The 18,698-nt window shown below is 50.3% G+C and overlaps 1 long non-coding RNA gene across 2 annotated transcripts in view; it reads left to right on the top strand.

The window, feature by feature from the left end:
• The window catches only part of LOC140411627 (uncharacterized), a 102,472-nt gene that overhangs the window by 82,633 nt on the left and 1,141 nt on the right, over positions 1 to 18,698 (top strand). The window lies entirely within an intron of this gene.

Genomic DNA, 18,698 nt, shown 5'->3' with positions numbered 1-18,698 from the left:
GTGTGGTGACTGGATTCATGGGGGGGTGTGCTGCCTATGCAGTTGATGGTGCGGGTGCTTTCCTTTTCAGGGCCTGGGGGGCCCTATTGTGATTTTCTGAATTCTCCACATATCTATGGACGATTTCATTTAGTTCTTGCCAAGTGGGGCCATTCTCCTCATCTAAATCTTGACCAAAGGTATCTCTGAATCTGTTTTGAACTGACAGCAGTGACTGCAACTTCTCTATTTGTCGTCTACATTTCGCGTGATCTACTGTGCTCTGTCTTTGTTCTGTAGTGGAGCTATGGAGCGCTAGTAAAGCGGCCTTTAAATCTGTGCATTGTCTTGTTAACTGTGCTACCTGCTGTTCTGTCTCTTCTCATACCAAAATTGCGCGCTGTGTAGGCTTTATCGTACTTGGTCTGAAAGCTGCTAAGGTGAACTAAACAAGATTGGTGTGCCCGTTTGACATCAGTCATCTCTTTATCTTTAGCTGCCAATTGTTCCCGGAGTTGCTCATAAATCTTTTCACATTCACTATAGTTTCCCTCATTCTTCTCCTCTTTCTCAACTAGCTGTCTGCGGAGCGTCCTCGCGACCTCCTCTGTGCCTCACAACTGTGCTAAACAGGACACTATTGCCATTAGCTTACGAACTTTCGCTGCATTATTCTTACGTACCTTGGTTAGGTTGTCCCACCAAGTTTGTCCGATGCTTCCTGGACCTGACTCATCATTTGAACAAAACTCAGAACAAAGGGGCCATCCTTTCCCCTTCAAATACTTCCTCAACTCTTCTTTCCATATGGGGCATTGCTCTGCTCTGTTGGTCGCTGCGACCTTGGGTTCCTGCGGGTTCATTAGGCGTTCCATCGCTTTTGTGGCCATTGCTACTATTATCTCTGTTTTCCTACCGTTAAGTTCTCTGTTTTCTTACCTCTAAGTTCTCTTTTGCTCTGCTTCTAACTTCTCTTAATTTGGGACTGGAGAATAAGGCGGTGATTCGAAAAAGGGGTATGACCTAGGCTATTTCCGGTTCACAATACTCCCGATAGTTTTACGCAAAATCTAATGAATTTACCTTATATCCCTGTTAGTACGTATGCAGGTTAATACACACTTCTGAATCTTGGTGATTTGATCGATACGGGCCTTACACTTGTGGTTTCTTTCACTTTTCCTCAATTGGACTTTTAATTCAAAGTTTTGTGGGTTCTCTCGGAGTGACAAAATCACTTCTAGGTCGAGTCCCAGCGGAGTCACCAATAATGTTGCTCTTTTTAATGAGTGGAATACTATCCCACCAGTGTTTATATAATTTACAGTGCAGAAGGAGGCCACTCGGCCCAATCGAGTCTGCACCGGCTCTTGGAAAGAGCAGCCTACCCAATCCCACACTACCCTATCTCCATAACCCAGTAACCCCATTCAACCTACACTAAGGGCAATTTTTGGACACGAAGGGCAATTTAGCATGGCCAATCCACCTAATCTGCACATCTTTGGACTGTGGGAGGAAACCGGAGCACCCGGAGGAAACCCGCGCACACACGGGGAGAACATGCAGACTCCGCACAGACAGTGACCCAGCTGGGAATCGAACCTGGGACCCTGGAGCTGTGAAGCAATTGCGCTAACCACTATGCTACTGTGCTGCCCAATACCTTGTCACCAATAATGTTGCCAATCGGCACCTATAATGTTGCCAAATTAACTAGATATGGCAGTTATTAATGATAATATTGCTTCTCAGAGAGGCCAGGTATCAAATGATACCACCACAAGGCTTTACCGGATATCGATCAAAGGACCAAACAACCAGTTAGTCAGTTCAAGTTCAAAGATAGTTTATTTACGGGGCAGCACAGTGGCGCAGTGTGTTAGCCCTGCTGCTTCACGGCACCGAGGTCCCAGGTTCGATCCCGGCTCTGGGTCACTGTTCGTGTGACGTTTGCACATTCTCCCTGTGTTTGCGTGGGTTTCGCCCCCACAACCCAAAGATGTGCAGGGTAGGTGAATTGAACATGCTAAATTGCCCCTTAATTGGAAAAAAATGTATTGGGTAGACTAAAACTATTTTTTAAAATAGTTTATTTACACACAAGGATTACTTCGACATGTAACATAAAACACTCAAAATTAAACGACACCTAACAACTACAATAACCTATACTTAACTTCAGGGCAACCGGGTCTTTGCAGATGAACAAGGCCTTTGTTCGGATCTTGCTTGGCTGGGTAGAAGAAGTGGCTTGTTTCTGCTGGGCGCATCCGTCTGGTAGCGATCGTTGGTCTTGACCTTGTCTTCTGGTCATAATGCTACGTAGGCCGGGGCCAAGAAAGACCGAACACACTGAGATTTTGCGCTCTTTGGGGCGGTCCTTAGCTTTGAACCCAATAATTCGACAGGCTTCGATCACTGCCTTCGATTTTGGCCAATAAAGGGGCGGGTGCCTTGATGGGTGAGCATGTCCTGAGCGGTCATTGACCTTGGCTGTTTGGGCTTTCTTAGCAAAGGGAGTGGTGCCAGTTAGTCTGCATCTGTATCGGTTACCAGAGTACGGTCCTTTCGTTCTGGGGAAATTGGCCATTAGAATGCAAATGAGCAGGGGTTTCGATCGCGTCTAGCTATCTGGGTTGCAAATACACACACAAGCTCTGAGTGTGTCTGAGTCCTGGGTTGGCCATAATTCCCATGGCCTTTTACAGGTGGCCATCTGAGATGGCTACAGTTGGGTGGGGTGACTGGATTACAGGGAAAGGGTGAAGGTGTGGGATTAGGTAGAGTGCTCTTTCAAAGGGCCTTTGCAGAGCAGACTCGATGGCCGAAGACCTCCTTCTGCACTGTAAATTCTATGATTCTATGATTCTTTGAATATACTTATAGAATATCTTGGGGTTTTCCCTATTTTTACCAGCTAGAGATTTCTCATATTCCCTCTTTGCTCTCCTAATTGCTTTCATAAGCTCCATCCTGCACTATCTGTATTCCACTAATGCCTCTGTTGATTTGCTCCCCTTGTACTTATTAAAAGCCTTTCTCTTCCTTCTCATTGTATCCTGAATATCTCTGGTTCTGTATCCGGATATTAAGCTGCCAATCTTGCCCCTCCTTCAACCACATCTGATGGCTACTATATCATAATTTCACATGCCAACCCTTGCCCTTCATTCATCCTTTTTACCTGTAATACTCTGGGCATTAAAGTAGGGTCATTCAGCCTGTCTAACTCTCCTGAAACTTACTACCGCTGTATTTCCTCTGACCTGATTACGTTTCTATGTTATACCATGTTCCTATTCTGCTAACAGTCTGCGTCCCCTCCCCTTGCCGAATTAGTTTAAACTCCTCTCAACAGCACTAGCAAACCCACCAGCAAGGATGTTAGTCCTGCTCTGGTTCAGATGTAGGCGGTCCCGCTTGTACAGGTTCCACCTTCCCCAGAAATGGACCCAGTGGTCTAAGATTCTAAAACCCTCCCTCCTGCACCAACTTTTAAGCCACGCATTCATCTGTGTTATTCTCCTATTTCTATACTCGCTGGCGCGTGGCACTGGGAGTAATCGAGAGATTACAACCTGAGAGATCCTGCTTTTTAATCTACAATCTAGTTCCCTCAATTCCTGATTCAGGACCTCATCCCTCTTTCTATCTATGTCATTGGTACCAACATGTAACACAACCTCTGTCTTTTCACCCTCCCCCTTCAGGATGCCCTGCAGCTGTTCAGTGACATCCTGGACCCTGGCACCAGGAAGCAACACACCATCCCAGAGTCACGTTGATGGCCACAGTAGCTTCTATCTGTTCCCTAACAATTGAATCCCCTACCACTATAGCCCTGCCATTCTTCTCCCTCCCCTCTTGTACAGCAGATCTACCCATTGTGCCATTAAGTTGGCTGCCACACTTTTCCTCTGTAGTTATCCTTGTCCACACAGTTTCCAAAACGGTATATCTGTTTGAAAGGGGGATGGTCACAGGGGACTCCTGCACTACCTGCCTACCTCTACTCTTTCTAGTGGTCACCCATGCCCTCTCTGCCTGTTCAATCCTCACCTGCGGTGTGACTACCTTACTGAATGTGCTATCCACGACCTGCTCAGCATCGAGGAATCTCCACAGTGAATCCACTCTGAAATGTGGTTAGTCAGTAGCTGCATTTGACACACTTCCTGCACATGTGGCCACAGGGACAACTGGAATTCCATGATCTGCACAGGAGGAGCATACCACAGAGAAGCTCTCCTGCCATGACTAGGCTCCTAATTTACTCCTTTTTTTACAAAACATTAAGCTATATAAGTTAAAGTAATCAATGAATTAGTTTTTTATTTATTCTTTTTTACCTGCCTTTGGTTTAGAGAACCCTCTACTAATGTTTCAGTAATAATTGATCAGGTTTAATTAGTTTAACAATGTTTAAGTTTCAAGTTGAGTGCATATTTCCTACCAGCCAATCAAGTCACAGCTCTTTGGTGATGTCACATTTTCCGAGTATTTTTCACCTCAAGTCAGTTACTCTGTTTACTCACCTGTGTCTGGATCTCTTCTCTCTCACTCTGCTCCCTGGAGGCTTACTAGTCAGTTCTCTCCCTTGTAGTCTCAGCTGCCAGTTTCACCTTCTCCCAGTTCCACCAAACTCCCTGTTTCTACCCAATTCCAAAATGCACTCTCACTCAGCCAACGCAGCACTCACGAACCTCCACCCCGGGTCTGCCACAATATTTCCATCTCGAACGCCACCCGCTTATTCACCAACACTGCCAACCCCCGTGTCTTCATATCCTGTTCCAAGTGGAACACCTGCCCAACCCATCCTTTCCTCAACCTTTGATCAGCCTGGTTAGGGGGCTTTCCGAACCCCTCTCCTGACGATCAGCCATATCCCTTTTTGGGTCTGCCCTGGGCCCATGTCACGAGACCCTCCAGGCCCACCCTCGAATGTCCACCATCATCAATCCTTCTCCAACTGTGCCACATCAACCACACCCTTGTCAGCAACTGTTGCCCTCCCACCCCCACCCTTAAACAAAACATCAGCCCCATTCGCCCCCGCGCCTACCTGCTGACAGCCCCCCATTTCACTCCCATTAACTAGCCCACCCAGCTAGCATGGTGGTTCCTCCCTATCAAGGCTTCCAGCTTCCCTGACACCCCCAATTCCCCTCCCGCCTGTCCATACCTCCCTAAATAGCAACAAATAGTACACTCATCCTTGGTGTTCCCCCATGAAAAGCCTATCCTCCAGAAACGCCGCCATCAAAAACTCTTCAAAAAACTTAGATTTCTGGAAAGTCACACAGAAGCGGGCCGGGTACAGCACTCCGAACTGCACACCCTTTTCTTTTTTAAAAAAAATATATATTTATGAAAGTTTTTCAACAAAACAATTTTTTCCCCTTACAAACAATAACCCCCCCCCCCCCATAACAAAATAACACAAAATCGCCCTGAGCAAGGTATATACATGGTAAGATGATATATTTACATAGCTTTATACACTGGCTCTCGCCCATTCGTGCCAGTTCCCCCCACCCTCCATGTTGTCCCCCGCTCTTCCGTCCCCTCAAGCAATCTCTCGTTCCCCCCTCCCCTCCCCCCCCCCCCCCGGGTTGCTGCTGCTGCTGACCGACCTTCCTCTAACGTTCCGCGGGGTAGTCTTGGAACGGTTGCCACCGCCTGTAGAACCCCTGCGCAGACCCCCTTAAGGCAAACTTAATCCTCTCCAACTTTATGAGCCCAGCCATGTCGTTTGTCCAGGCCTCCACGCTAGGGGGCTTCGCCTCCTTCCACATTAGCAAGATCCTTCGCCGGGCTACCAGGGACGCAAAGGCCAGAATGCCGGCCTCTTTCGCCTCCTGCACTCCCGGCTCGTCCACTACTCCAAATATTGCTAGCCCCCAGCTTGGCTTGACCCGGACTTTCACCACCCGAGATATTGCTCCCGCCACTCCTCACCAGAACCCCTCCAGTGCCGGACATGTCCAGAACATGTGGACATGGTTCGCCGGGCTCCCTGAACATCTTCCGCATCTATCCTCTACCCCAAAGAACCTACTCAACCTCGCCCCCGTCAGGTGCGCTCTGTGAACCACCTTAAATTGTATCAGGCTGAGCCTGGCACATGAGGAGGAGGAATTAACCCTACCCAGGGTGTCAGCCCACAAATCTTCCTCGATCTCCTCCCCCAGCTCCTCCTCCCATTTACCCTTCAACTCTTCTGCTAGCGCTTCCCCCTCTTCTTTCATCTCTTGGTGTATTGCCGAAACCTTGCCCTCCCCGACCCATACACCCGAGATCACCCTGTCTTGAATTTCCTGTGTCGGGAGCAGCGGGAATTCCCTGACCTGTCGCCTCACAAAGGCCCTCACCTGCATATATCTGAATGCATTTCCCGGGGGTAGCTCGAACCTCTCCTCCAGTGCCCCTAGGCTCGCAAATGTCCCGTCGATGGAACAGGTCCCCCATTCTTCTAATCCCCGCCCGGTGCCAGCCCTGGAACCCCCCGTCCATCTTCCCCGGGACAAACCGGTGGTTACCCCTGATCGGGGACCACACCGAGGCTCCCACTGCACCCCTATGCCGTTTCCACTGGCCCCAGATCCTTAACGTTGCCGCCACCACCGGGCTCGTGGTGTGCTTTGATGGCGAGAGCGGCAGCGGTGCCGTCACCAGCGCCCCCAAGCTCGTTCCTTTGCAGGACGCCATCTCCATCCTCTTCCATGCCGCCCCCTCTCCCTCCATAACCCACTTATGGATCATCGCCACCTGCACCCCCTTTTCAAAGAGGTCAGCCCTGGCCCGGTTAATCCCAGGTCTCCTCTTCATCAGTCCCAGGTCCTGGTACACTTGCAGCTCATTCCCTTCCCAGGTGGACTTCCTAGTCTGCCTAGACCATTGGAGGATCTTCTCCTTATCCAGAGAGCGGTGCAACTGTACCACCATCGCCCTTGGCGGCTCACTTTCAGCGCCCTTTAAGCTCGATCGATCTCCAGAGGCCGGTTAAAGGACCCCTCCCCCATCAGCTTCTCCAGCATTTTGGCCACGTATGTGCCGGCTCCGCACGTTTGATGCCTTTGGGTTTCCCACGATCCTCAGGTTTTGTCTTCTGCAGGGACTCTCCAGATCCTCTATCTTCTCATTTAGCCTCTTTTGAGTCTCCTGCATCATCTCCACCTCGGCCACCAATGAGGTCAACTGCTCCTGGTGCTCCCCCACTGCCTCCTCCACTTTCTGGATCACCCAGCCCTGGGACTCCAGCCTCTGATCTACTCTCTCGATCCCTGACTTTATCAGTTCCACTGCCTTGTCCAGGTCTTCCAGGGTCTCCTTCCTCTGCTGACAGAACTTTGCATTTAGAAACTCTGTTAGCTGCTCCATTGACAACTGGGCGTGCAGGGCAGCATCCTTGACCTCCGTCATCTTATCCTGTGATGCACCACAAAGACTTTCCTGTTCCAGCAGCTCCTTTCTCCTTTCCCCACTCCTAGTTCGTGGATCCATCCGCCAGCCACAGGGAGTAAAACCCTCCAAAGGCACTTCTGCGCCTCTTGCCGTCAAATACTTCATCCTTCAGGCAGCGAAAAGACCAAAAAATACCACTTTGAGCGGGAACCACCAAGTGTGCAAATGCTCACACCATGGCCGCCAATGAAAATCACCAGTGGGAAGAATGGCAGAGGTGGAAGAGTCGACATCAGCTGCCACACTGCCTGTGGAGCAGTTGATGAGCTTTATTAAAGAAGAAATTCGGCAGCAATGAAAGGAGATGCAGGGAGACTGGTCAAGTGCAATTGAGGGGGCAGTAGCACCTCTTTTGGGGACCCTGGATCAGTAGAGAAGCGTTTGAATGGCACAAGGACCAAGGTCCAAGAGGTGGAAAGGGTGGTGTCAGACCAATGTGACTGGATTGTGTCATTGGAGGCGGAGATGGCGATCCTGTGTGAGGGCTGTAAGGTGCTGTGGGTGAGGATGGGTGACCAGGAGACAAGGTCCGGGAGGTGGATCGGGTCCACCAGTCCTTGAGGCAGAGGCCAAGGGCTGGGAAACTACTTCGGGTGGTGATTGTGTGTATGCACAAATTCCAGGACAAAGATAAGATTCTGAGCTGGGCCAGGGTGATTCGGGACTGCAGCTGGAAGGAAATCGGATCTGGATTTATCTGGACATTGATGCTGATCTGGCCAAGAGACGGGCGGGGTTCAGCAAGGCCAAGGCAGGGCTCTTCCGGAGAAAGCTTCAGTTTGGGATGCTGTGCCCTGCTAAATGTTGGGTAACTTTCAAGGGCAGGATCATTATTTCCTGAGGCCGGAAGAAGAGAATGACTTTGTTAAGGAGCATGGGTTGGGGGAAGGTGAAGAAAGGGACTTTAACATCTTTTGTACCTTTTGCATGGTTTCTGACCTGTTATATTTGGGTTTACACTGGTTCTTGATTGTAATTGATAATTTCATGTACGTGTTTTTTTTTCTGTTGTTTTATTATAATGGGTGCTTTTGTATAATGTGTTATGTACTTGGGACATGGGAATTGTGGTCAGTTGTTTGGTTTGCACAAAGGGGTTCTTGGGGGTGGGTCAAAGGGGGGCCTTAAGATCCAAGCAGAGTGGGAGGATGGGAGGTCAGAGGGCTTAGATAGGGTCCTTTGTTTGGGCCTCCAGGTGGGAGTCGCCATGCTAGCTGGATATGCATTGAAAGCAAACAATGTGGGGGTGGAGGCTGTGGTGGGAAGCCTGAATGGGGTGTGAGGGGAAGGGGGGAAAGTGGGGGGGGGGGGGGTGAGGGGGAGGGAAGGTTTGGCATGGAGGGGGGAGATGGTCACACAGTTGGCTTGCTGGTTGAGTTTAGGTGAGGATGGAGAGAATGGCCATTTTGGATGGGCTCAGATTAGTGAGGGGATTGATGTTTGGGTAGGGTTTGGGTTGGTTGATGATTGCGCACCCTAGTTAAGGAGGAGGGCAGAAACTCCCGGTGAGGATAATAATATGGAAAGTACATGGGTTAAATGGTCTGATTAAACGGTCGTGGTTTTTTCACATCTAAAGAGTCTGTGGGAGATGTAATTTTCCTGCAGGAACACATCTACAGGTGAAGGATCAGATGGGACTAAGGAAGGGTTGGGTGAGGCAAACGTTCCACTCGGGGTTTGATTCAAAGTCGAGGGGAAGTTGCGATCCTGTTCAGTAAGAAGATGGTGTTTGTGGTGGCCAGGGATGTGCGGGACCGGGGTGGGAGGGAGTAGGTTACTGACAGTGAGTGGGGTATTAGCGGGGGCACTGGTGGTGTTAGTGAATGTATGCGCGCTGGGATAATGTAGACTTTATGTAGGAGCTGTTGGTGCCTACCCTAGATTTGGATTTTCACCAGTTGATCATGGGTGCTCATTTTAATTGTGTATTGGAATGTAGGGAGAATAGTTCTAGTCTCAAGTCAATGGCTAGGTCAGAGATGGCGAGGGAGTTGGGGATGTTTATGGACCAGAGTGGGGGAGGGAGGGGGGACGGGGACGGGGAGGGACGGGGTGGCTGGAGCCATGGAGGTTGAGGCACCTGGAAGAGAGGGAATATTCCTTCTTCTCGCATGTTCACTGGGTATACTCCCGTATCGATTTTATTGTGGTGGGTAAGGCGGGTATGTCGAGGATTGCGGGGGTGGAGTATGGCGGAATAGTGACCATTAAGAATCATATGGAGCTCAATCAAAGTGGGGAGGTTTCTGCAGACACGTTCTGGGAGGTTTTGAAGGCGGTGGTTTGGAGAGAATCTCTTTCTTACAAGGCCCACAGAGATGGAGTTGAGAAGCAGAGGTTGTTGGAAGATATTGTAGAGGTGGATCACAGATACTCGGTGGCCCTGACTACCAATTGTTGGTGGAAAGAAAGAAATTGCAGGAGCAGTTTGATCGGTTGACAACGGGGAAGGCGGTGGGCCAGCTATGCCGGCTAAGGGGGTTACAGTATGAGTACAGGGAGAAGGCTAATTGGCTGCTAGCCCATCAGCTGAGGTGGCAGGCAGTGGCAAGGGTAATTGTGCAGGTGAACGTGGCATGGGGTGGGGTGGGGGAGAGAGAGTTAGTGACGGAGTTGGAGGAGATAACGTTTGAGACCTTTTATCAGGGACTCTATATGGCCGAGCCAATGAGGGAGGAGGCACACATGGGACAGTTCTTGAATGGTGATGTACCATCAATTACCACGAGACGAGACTGGTCAAACAATCGAGGCTTTATTGCACAAAATGTTGTGCCTCCCGCAGCTGGAACCAGAATGGAATCAGCGCATTAGAGCATACGCTTTTATACGCCTGTAATATACGGGCAGTGCCATAATACATACAATATACCACATTCACCCCCTGTTTAAAAAAAGGTCCGGCGGGGGTGACGAAAACATTACAAATTAAGTCTGTTGGGGGCTTTGACCCTCCGCCGTGATCGCCTCAGTCCTGGTGGTGATGCGGGCGCTGATGTGGTCACCTGCGACTCCGGGAGCGTGTTGTCCTCATCTTCGTCACCCCTGAGTGAATCCAGTGGGAGGACGAATCCCACTGGGGTGGGGGCTGCGGTGAGGTTCACTGGAGCGAGGGTGAGTGGCACAGGGGCGAATGAGACAACCGGGGGGGGGAGCGGTGTCAGGTCGGGGGTCGTGAGTGGGGACCCAGCGGGTGCCAGGTCCCGGAGGTAGACTGTGTCCTGTCGCCCGTTGGGGTGTGCCAGGTAGGCGTACTGCGGGTTTGCATGTAGGAGGTGGACGTTTACGACCAAGGGATCCGATTTATGGCTCCTGTAGAAGCCAGGTATTTCGAATACAACTAGTGTAGGTAAAAGATAGCTGTTTAAGCATAAATGTTAAGCCCCAGTTTTAAATACCCACTTATACAGCATAATTCACTTTTACTGAGGTCCGTTGTTCTGGCAAATGCATATTTTCAAAGTGAGTGTGACATTAAAACAGCACAGTTGCAAGACAATTTGACACTGCTTGTGCTAATTGTCAAGGACAAGGACTGAATACCATAGCAACATGAAGGCACCATTGTTCACAATTCAGATAACAGCTAAGTCAGAAAAGCTAATGTTGCACATTGAAGATGGACGGCTTGCCATCAAATCAAATGTGTTTGAGTCTAACCCAAACCAATTAGGATTATATTGGGGTGTGATTAGATGACTTAAGACAGATATGAAAGTGTATAACTGAAAAGTTTCCGCCCGCCATTTTAGTGTTGTCTGTCCTTAATTTCTGTCTTTGATTCTGTCAGTGTGTCTTTCTGTAGTGTCTTTGTGTTGTGTTGTCTTTCTGTTAGTTTAGTCAGTTTTGTCCTTAATAGTCTCTGTTTGAGATGTCTTTTGGGGGTTCTACCAGTCTGTGTTAGTGATGTAATGCACTTTTGACTTTGAGTTTGAGTTTAGCTGAAGATTAGCTCTCTCTCTCTCTTCATGTTTCATTGCCAGACTTTGACCGTTTAAAAGTTACTTTCGAGCTGTCTGCCTAAGCAAAAAAGATAATGTCTGTAATTCTCTGAAAGCTTTGAATTGTCTACGAATTGCCTTTTAAATGACTTTCAAATTGTAATCAAGCGACTACAAATAAAACAATTATTTTTGGCACCTGAGAAGTTTAAACTGAAATTTCTGCTGAGTTCCAGTATTCGCAAAGTGCTACTGGTAACCGAATAGCAGAAATAATATAAATTCCTTCAACTTTACAGTCGAATAATACAAGAAATCAAACAACTTGGCATAGTCCAGAAATATTACAAATCTTACAACTTGTCGTATTGCGCCAGGACTTTGATTCATCAACTAAGCTTCCCCCAAACTTGGCATAGTTCGGCAGGTTAAGACCCCATAAATTAAAGATTCCTACAGTTCCGCACATGCTTCCGGAGGAGGACGGGTCCAGGAACTGTCAGCGAGTTGGGAGTGAGTCCCTGGAAGTGGACTTCCTGTGGAAGGCAAACACACGTTCGTGAGGGGTCTCATTAGTGGCGGTGCAGAGGAGCGACCGGATGGAGTGGAGAACTCAGGAAGTACTTCCTGCCAGCGGGAGACCGGGAGGTTTTTAGACCGCAAGGCCAGCAGGACGGGCTTCCAGACCGTCCCGTTCCCCCTCTCCACCTGCCCGTTTCCCCGGGGGTTGTAGCTGGTCGTTCTGCTCGAGGCGATGCCCTTGCTGAGCAGGAACTGACGCAGCTCATTGCTCATGAACGAGGATCCCCGATCACTGTGGATGTAGGTGGGGAAACCGAATAGGGTGAAGATGTTGTGCAGGGATTTGATTATCGTGGCAGAAGTCATGTCAGGGCACGGGATGGCGAAAGGGAACCGGGAATACTCGTCAGTTACGTTGAGGAAGTACACGTTGCGGTCAGTGGAGGGGAGGGGCCCTTTGAAGTCCACGCTGATGCGTTCAAAGGGCGGGAGGCCTTCACCAGGTGCGCTCTGTTTGGCCGGTAGAAGTGCGGCTTGCACTCTGCGCAGACTTGGCAGTCTCTGGGGACGGTCCTAACCTCCTCAATGGAGTAGGGCAGGTTGCGGGCCTTGAAAAAATGGAAGAACCGGGTGACCCCCGGGTGGCAGAGGTCATAGTGGAGAGCCCGGAGTCGGTCCACTTGTGCGCTGGTGCATGTACTATGGGATAGGGCTCGTTGAGCTTCCCCGGGCGATACATCATCTCATAATTATAGATGGAGGGCTCGATCCTCCAGCTCAAGATCTTTTCATTTTTGATCTTGCCCCGCTGTGTATTATTAAACATGAAGGCAACTGACCGTTGGTCAGTGAGGAGAGTGAATCTCCTGCCGGCACGGTAATGCCTCCAATGTCGCACAACTTCCACAATGGCTTGGGCCTCCTTTTCGACAGAGGAGTGCCAAATTTTGGAGGCATGGAGGGTGCGGGAAAAGAAGGCCACGGGTCTGCCCGCCTGGTTGAGGGTGGCGGCCAGCGCCACGACCAATGCATCGCTCTCCACCTGAAAGGGGAGGGTCTCGTCGACTGCGTGCATCGTGGCTTTGGCAATGTCCGCCTTGATGTGGTTGAAGGCCTGGCGGGTCTCAGCCGTCAGGGGAAAAACTGTGGACTTGATGAGTGGGCGGGCCTTGTCAGCATAATTAGGGACCCACTGGGTGTAATACGAGAAAAACCCCAGGCATCGTTTCAGGGCCTTGGGGCAATGGGGGAGAGGGAGTTCGAGGAGGAGGCGCATACGGTCGGTGTCGGGCCCAAGGACTCCATTTTCCACTACGTAGCCAAGAAAGGATGGCTAAGCGGATGGTGCGGAACACGCATTTCTCCTTATTGTAAGTGAGGTTAAGGAGTTTGGCGATATGGAGGAATATTTGGAGGTTTGCGTCGTGGTCCTGCTGATCATGGCCGTAGATGGTGACGTTATCTAGGTACAGGAAGGTGGCCCGCAGCCCGTACTGGTCAACCATTCGGTCCATCTCTCGCTGGAAGACCGAGACCCCATTGGTGACGCCGAAGGGAACTCTGAGGAAGTGATAGAGGCGGCCACCTGCTTTGATGGCCCTCTCGAACGTGTGTTTGCCTTCCCCAGGAAGTCCACCTCCGGGGTCTCGCTCCCAACATGGCTGACAGTTCCTGGACCCGTCCTCCTCCGGAAGCATGTGCGGAGCCATAAATCAGACCCATTGGTCGAGAAAGTCCATCCCCTACATGCAAACCCGCAGTACGCCTACCTGGCACACCCCGATGGGTGACAGGACATAATCCTCCGGGCGGATGGGGAGCTGGTGTAGGCGGACTTCAAGTCAACTGTAGAGATGACTCGATACTGCGCAATCTGATTGACCATGTCAGATATGCGTGGGAGGGGGTAGTCCTCGAGCTGTGTGTACTGGTTGATGGTCCGACTGTAGTCAATGACCATCCTGTGCTTCTCCCCAGTCTTCACCACCACTACTTGAGCTCTTCAGGGACTGTTGCTGGCCTCAATGATCCCCTCCCGCAGATGCCGTTGGGCCTCCGACCTGATGAAGATCCTGTCCTGGGCACTGTACCGTCTGCTCCTAGTGGCGATGGGTTTGCAGTCCGGGGTGAGGCTCGCAAACAGTGAAGCTGCAGATGGTGAGGGGGGGGCATGTGTCCGCTGAATTTCAAAGTAAGGCTTTGGAGATGGCATTGAAAATCCAGGCCGAGCAACAGGGCAGCGCAGAGGTGGGGGAGGACGTAGAGCCTGAAGTTGCTGAACTCTACACCCTGGACGGTGAGGATTGCGATACAGTACCCCCGGATTTCAACGGAATGGGATTCGGAGGCCAGGGAGATTTTCTGGGTGATGGGCAGTACCGGGAGGGAGCAGCGCCTTACTGTAGTGGGTAGATGAAACTCTCTGTGCTCCCGGAGTCAAAAAGGCAGGTCGTCTCGTGCCTGTTGATCTTCACCGTCATCATAGCGATCGCGAGGTTGCGGGGCCGAGACTGATCCAGGGTGATGGAGGCGAGCTGCGGAAGATATTGGGAGGTCCCAGGCTGATCATCGGTGGCGGAGGTAGCAGTAGGCGGCGAACGGCCAGATGATCAGGGGTCCTGAGGCGCGGTCCAAAATGACGGCGAAGATGGCGGCGCCCATGGCGGATGGCATCATGGCGGCACTCACGGGGCACACATGGCGGGCGGCATCAAAGATGGCGACGCCCACGGGCTGCACGTGGCTTGCGGAGGGGAAGATGGCGGCGCCCACGGACCGCACATGGATTGCGGAGGAGAAGATGGTAGCGCCCCTGGGTCGCACGTGGTGGATGTAGAAATGCCGGGCCTGGAAGCAGCAGCGACTGACCGGGCCTGGCAAACTGAAACAAAGTGTCCTTTCTTCCCACACCCGTTGCAGGTCGCCCTCCGTGCCGGGCAGCGCTGCCTTGGGTGTTTGCTTTGTCCAGAAAAATAATACTTGGGGCCCCCCAGAGTTGGCTGTCTGCCGCGCGGCGCAGGCTTGCAGTGAGCTGGAGTCGGCAGCTGGTGGGGCCCACGATGCCCACGAGGGGGCCGCGCAGTCGGGTGTAGGACTCCAGCTTACGGGAGGCCACTTCTAGTGAATTTGCAAGCTGCCTAGTCTCCGCAAGATCGAGCTTACCCCCTTCCAGTAGACGCTAGCGAACGTACGTGGACTGCATGCCCCTGACATAAGCGTCTCTGATTAAATGTTCGGTGTGTTGGACTGCCGAAACGACCTGGCAGTCACAGTTCTTACCGAGGATCTGTAGAGCCTGCAAGAAATCTTCCAGAATCTCCCCCGGGAGTTGCCGTCTCATGGCCAGGAGGTGCCTGGCATACAGTTGGTTCACCGGTTTAATGTACTGTCCCTTTAGGAGCGTCATCGCTTCTGAGTCGGTGGGCGCATCACGGATGAGGGGGAAAATTTCAGGGCTCACCGGCGAGTAGAGCACTTGGAGCTTCTGTGAGTCCGAGGTTTCTTCAGTGGCTGTTCTGAGGTAGCCTTCGAAGCAGGTTAGCCAGTGGTCGAAGGTAGATGTGGTGTTGGCCGCGTGAGGGCTCAGCTGCAGGCGATCAAGCTTGATTAGGAGATCCACCTTTTAAAATCTTGTGCAATAAATTGATGTACCGTCAATTACCACGAGACGAGAATGGTGAAACAATCGAGGCCTTATTGCACAAGATTTTGTGCCTCCCGCAGCTGGAACCAGAATGGAATCAACGCAGGAGAGCATACACTTTTATACGCCGCCTGCTGGGCAGGACCAGCAGGCAGGGATTTACCATCGTACCTGTAATATACGGGCAGTGCCGTAATATATACAATATACCACTAGTGGTGACGACCACAAATGAGTTTGTGTTCCCGGCAGTGAAAGAAGGAAACCAGCAGGCTTCTATTAGATTGGAGGATCCATTGCGGCTGCAGGAGGTAACACAATGTGTGGGTATAATGCAGTCGGGGAAGGCGCCTGGGCAGGAAGGCTTTCCGGTAGAATTTTATAAGCATTCAGTGGATTTGGCTCCTCGTCCTTTGAGCATGTTTAATGAGTCATTGGAAAGGGGGGAGTTGCCAGCTACACCGGCACAGGCGTTTATTTAGTCGATCATGAAAAGGGATAAGGATCCAACAGAGTATGGGTCTTACAGGCCCATCTTGTTCTTGAATACGGACGTGAAAGTGGTGGCCAAGCTGTTGGCGAGGCGATTGGAGAGGTGTGTGCCGGATGTAGTTTTGGAGGACCAGACGGGGTTCGTGAAGGGGCAGCAGTTGTCTAGTAACACCAGGAGATTATTGTTTGTGGTTATGACCATTAGTGGCATTTTCCGGGTACAAATTGAATGTTGGATAAAGTGAGGTCTTTCCAGTGAACGCCCAGGGAGAAGTATGAATTTGGGGGCCTTGCAATTCAAAGTGACCAGTGTTAGGTTTCGGTATCTGGGGATTCAGGTGGTGTATGATTGAGCAACTATGCACAAGTGGGATCTGACAGGTTTGGCAAAGGGTCATAGAGGGGATCTGAAAAGGTGGGACATCCTGCATCTGACGGTGGTGGGAATGGTAGAGGCGGTGAAGATGACTGTTTTGCCAAGGTTTTTGTTTATTTTTCAATTTCTTCCAATTTTCCTTCCCAAGGCGATTTTACAGAAGGTGGATAAACTGATCTGAGTTTGTTTGGGCAGGCAAGACATCGAGGATTAGTAGGGCCTTGTTGTAAAGGAGGAGTCAGAAGGGGCTTGCGTTCCCAAACCTGTGAGACGGTGGTGGGGGGAAGGGAGGTCAGACTGTGTACAACTGGAGGAGGGCTCTTGTAGGGGGACGGTTCTGAGGCCCCTACCGATGGCCCCACTTGCATTTTCCCGGGGAGATATACGAGCAGCCCCGTGGTAGAGTCTTCAATTAAGATTTGGAACTAGTTGAAGAGGAACTTTAAACTAGAGCATATGTCAGCATTGACCCCAATATGTGGGAACGATAAGGTTAAACCAGGGGGGAATGAATGGGGTTAATGGGAGGTGCCGGGGGAAGGGTGAGCGGGTAAGTGACCTGTTTGCAGAAGGCTAGTTTGCAGGGTTGGAGAAAGTGTGAGAGAGGTTCAAGTTACCAAGAGGGAGTGAGTTTAAATATTGGTAGGTGCGGAACTTTGCACGGAAGGAACTAGCCCCGTTTCCTTAGTTCCCGGAGTATACGTTGCTTCAGAAGTTGCAGGTCTCAGGCGAGTGGAGGAAGGGAACCTTGTGGATATCTACGTGTGGTTGGGTGAGAAGGGACGGCGCTAGTAGAAGGGATCAAGCAGATGTGGGAGGAAGAGTTGGGGATAGAGATGGGGTGGGGAACTTGGAGTGAGATAATGCATTGGATCAACTCAGCCTCCTCTTGTGTGAGGATGAGCCTTATGCAGTTTAAGGTGGTATATAGGGTCCACATGACTCAGACCGGATGAGTGGGTTCTTTCCAGGAGTAGAAGATATGTGCGAGAGGTGTGGGAGGGCCGGCGAACAATGCTCACATGTTCTGGGGGTGCGCAAAGCTGAACTGCTTTTGGGAGGCAGTGTTCAAGAGATTGTTGGGGATTGTGGGGGTTAGGATGACGCCGGGCCTTCTGGTGGCAATTTCTGGCGGAGGCGCCGAGGCTCAAGAGGGGAAGGGGGCTGAAGTCGTGGCCTTTTCTTCTCAGAGTCTCTGGATACTGATATTATTGAACTGGAGACCGGCAATGCTTTCGGGGGTTGCTGCGTAGTTGTGGGATTTGCATGAATTTCTTAGGCTGGAGAAAATGAAGTTCGCTGTTAGGGAGGTCGGAGGGTGGGTTTTATATGCAGTGGAGGTCATTTTTGTCTACATTTGAGGAATTGTTTGTCATCTGGGAGAGTTAAGGATTAAAAGGGGGAAAAATTAACAAACTGTATGTACCATGTTTATTTTGAGGTGTTATGTGTAGATGTGTTTGGAATAAAATATATTTAAAAAAATAAAACTGCTGAAAATTCTAAACAAAATGTCTTGATATCTTCACAGAACACCAGCCTCTGTGAACTTTACATTACGGAGCAAAATAACGTTTTTGTGGCTAATCTTTTGCTTTCCGTTTAATTCCTGGCTATTCTAAAATCAAAATGGTGGGCAAATAACCATGCTTCTAGCAAACCTCTTCTACACAACTGAGTGAGGTTTGCAAGTGCTATCTTCCCTGTGAAGAATGCCACACTTTTGCTGTAGCTACATTTGACAACTCAATTTAGACAGGTCTGAATGCAGTGAGGGTGCATCTTCAAAAATTGTCTACATGTCACAATCCAAATTCAATCTAATTTGCAGCATTAATGTTAAATTGGCTACTAAATAGGGCAGCACGGTGGCGCAGTGGGTTACCCCTGCTGCCTCACGGCGCCGAGGTCCCAGGTTCGATCCCGGCTCTGGGTCACTGTCCTTGTGGAGTTTGCACATTCTCCCCATGTCTGCGTGGGTTTCACCCCCACAACCCAAAGATGAGCAGGCTAGGTGGATTGGCCACGCTAAATTGTCCCTTTATTGGAAAAAATTAATTGGGTACTCTAAATTAAAAAAAAAAAATTGGCTCCTAAATCCCACAAGTGTGAGAACTCACCAGGGAGTTATCCGATAAATAGATTTCATTTCATTCAGTTCTTCCAGTTTGTTCTTCAGAAGAGCTTCCTCCTAAGTAGAAAAATGATAACAACATGAAATATTAGAGCCGGTTAGCCAAATTATTTGAACTTGCACTAGGGCACGTTAAAT

Source organism: Scyliorhinus torazame, chromosome 4, assembly GCF_047496885.1.
Source record: "Scyliorhinus torazame isolate Kashiwa2021f chromosome 4, sScyTor2.1, whole genome shotgun sequence".
NCBI classification, from domain to species: Eukaryota; Metazoa; Chordata; class Chondrichthyes; order Carcharhiniformes; family Scyliorhinidae; genus Scyliorhinus; species Scyliorhinus torazame.
The sequence above is the reverse complement of the archived record's forward strand: the minus strand, read 5'-3'. Positions and strand labels throughout refer to the sequence as shown.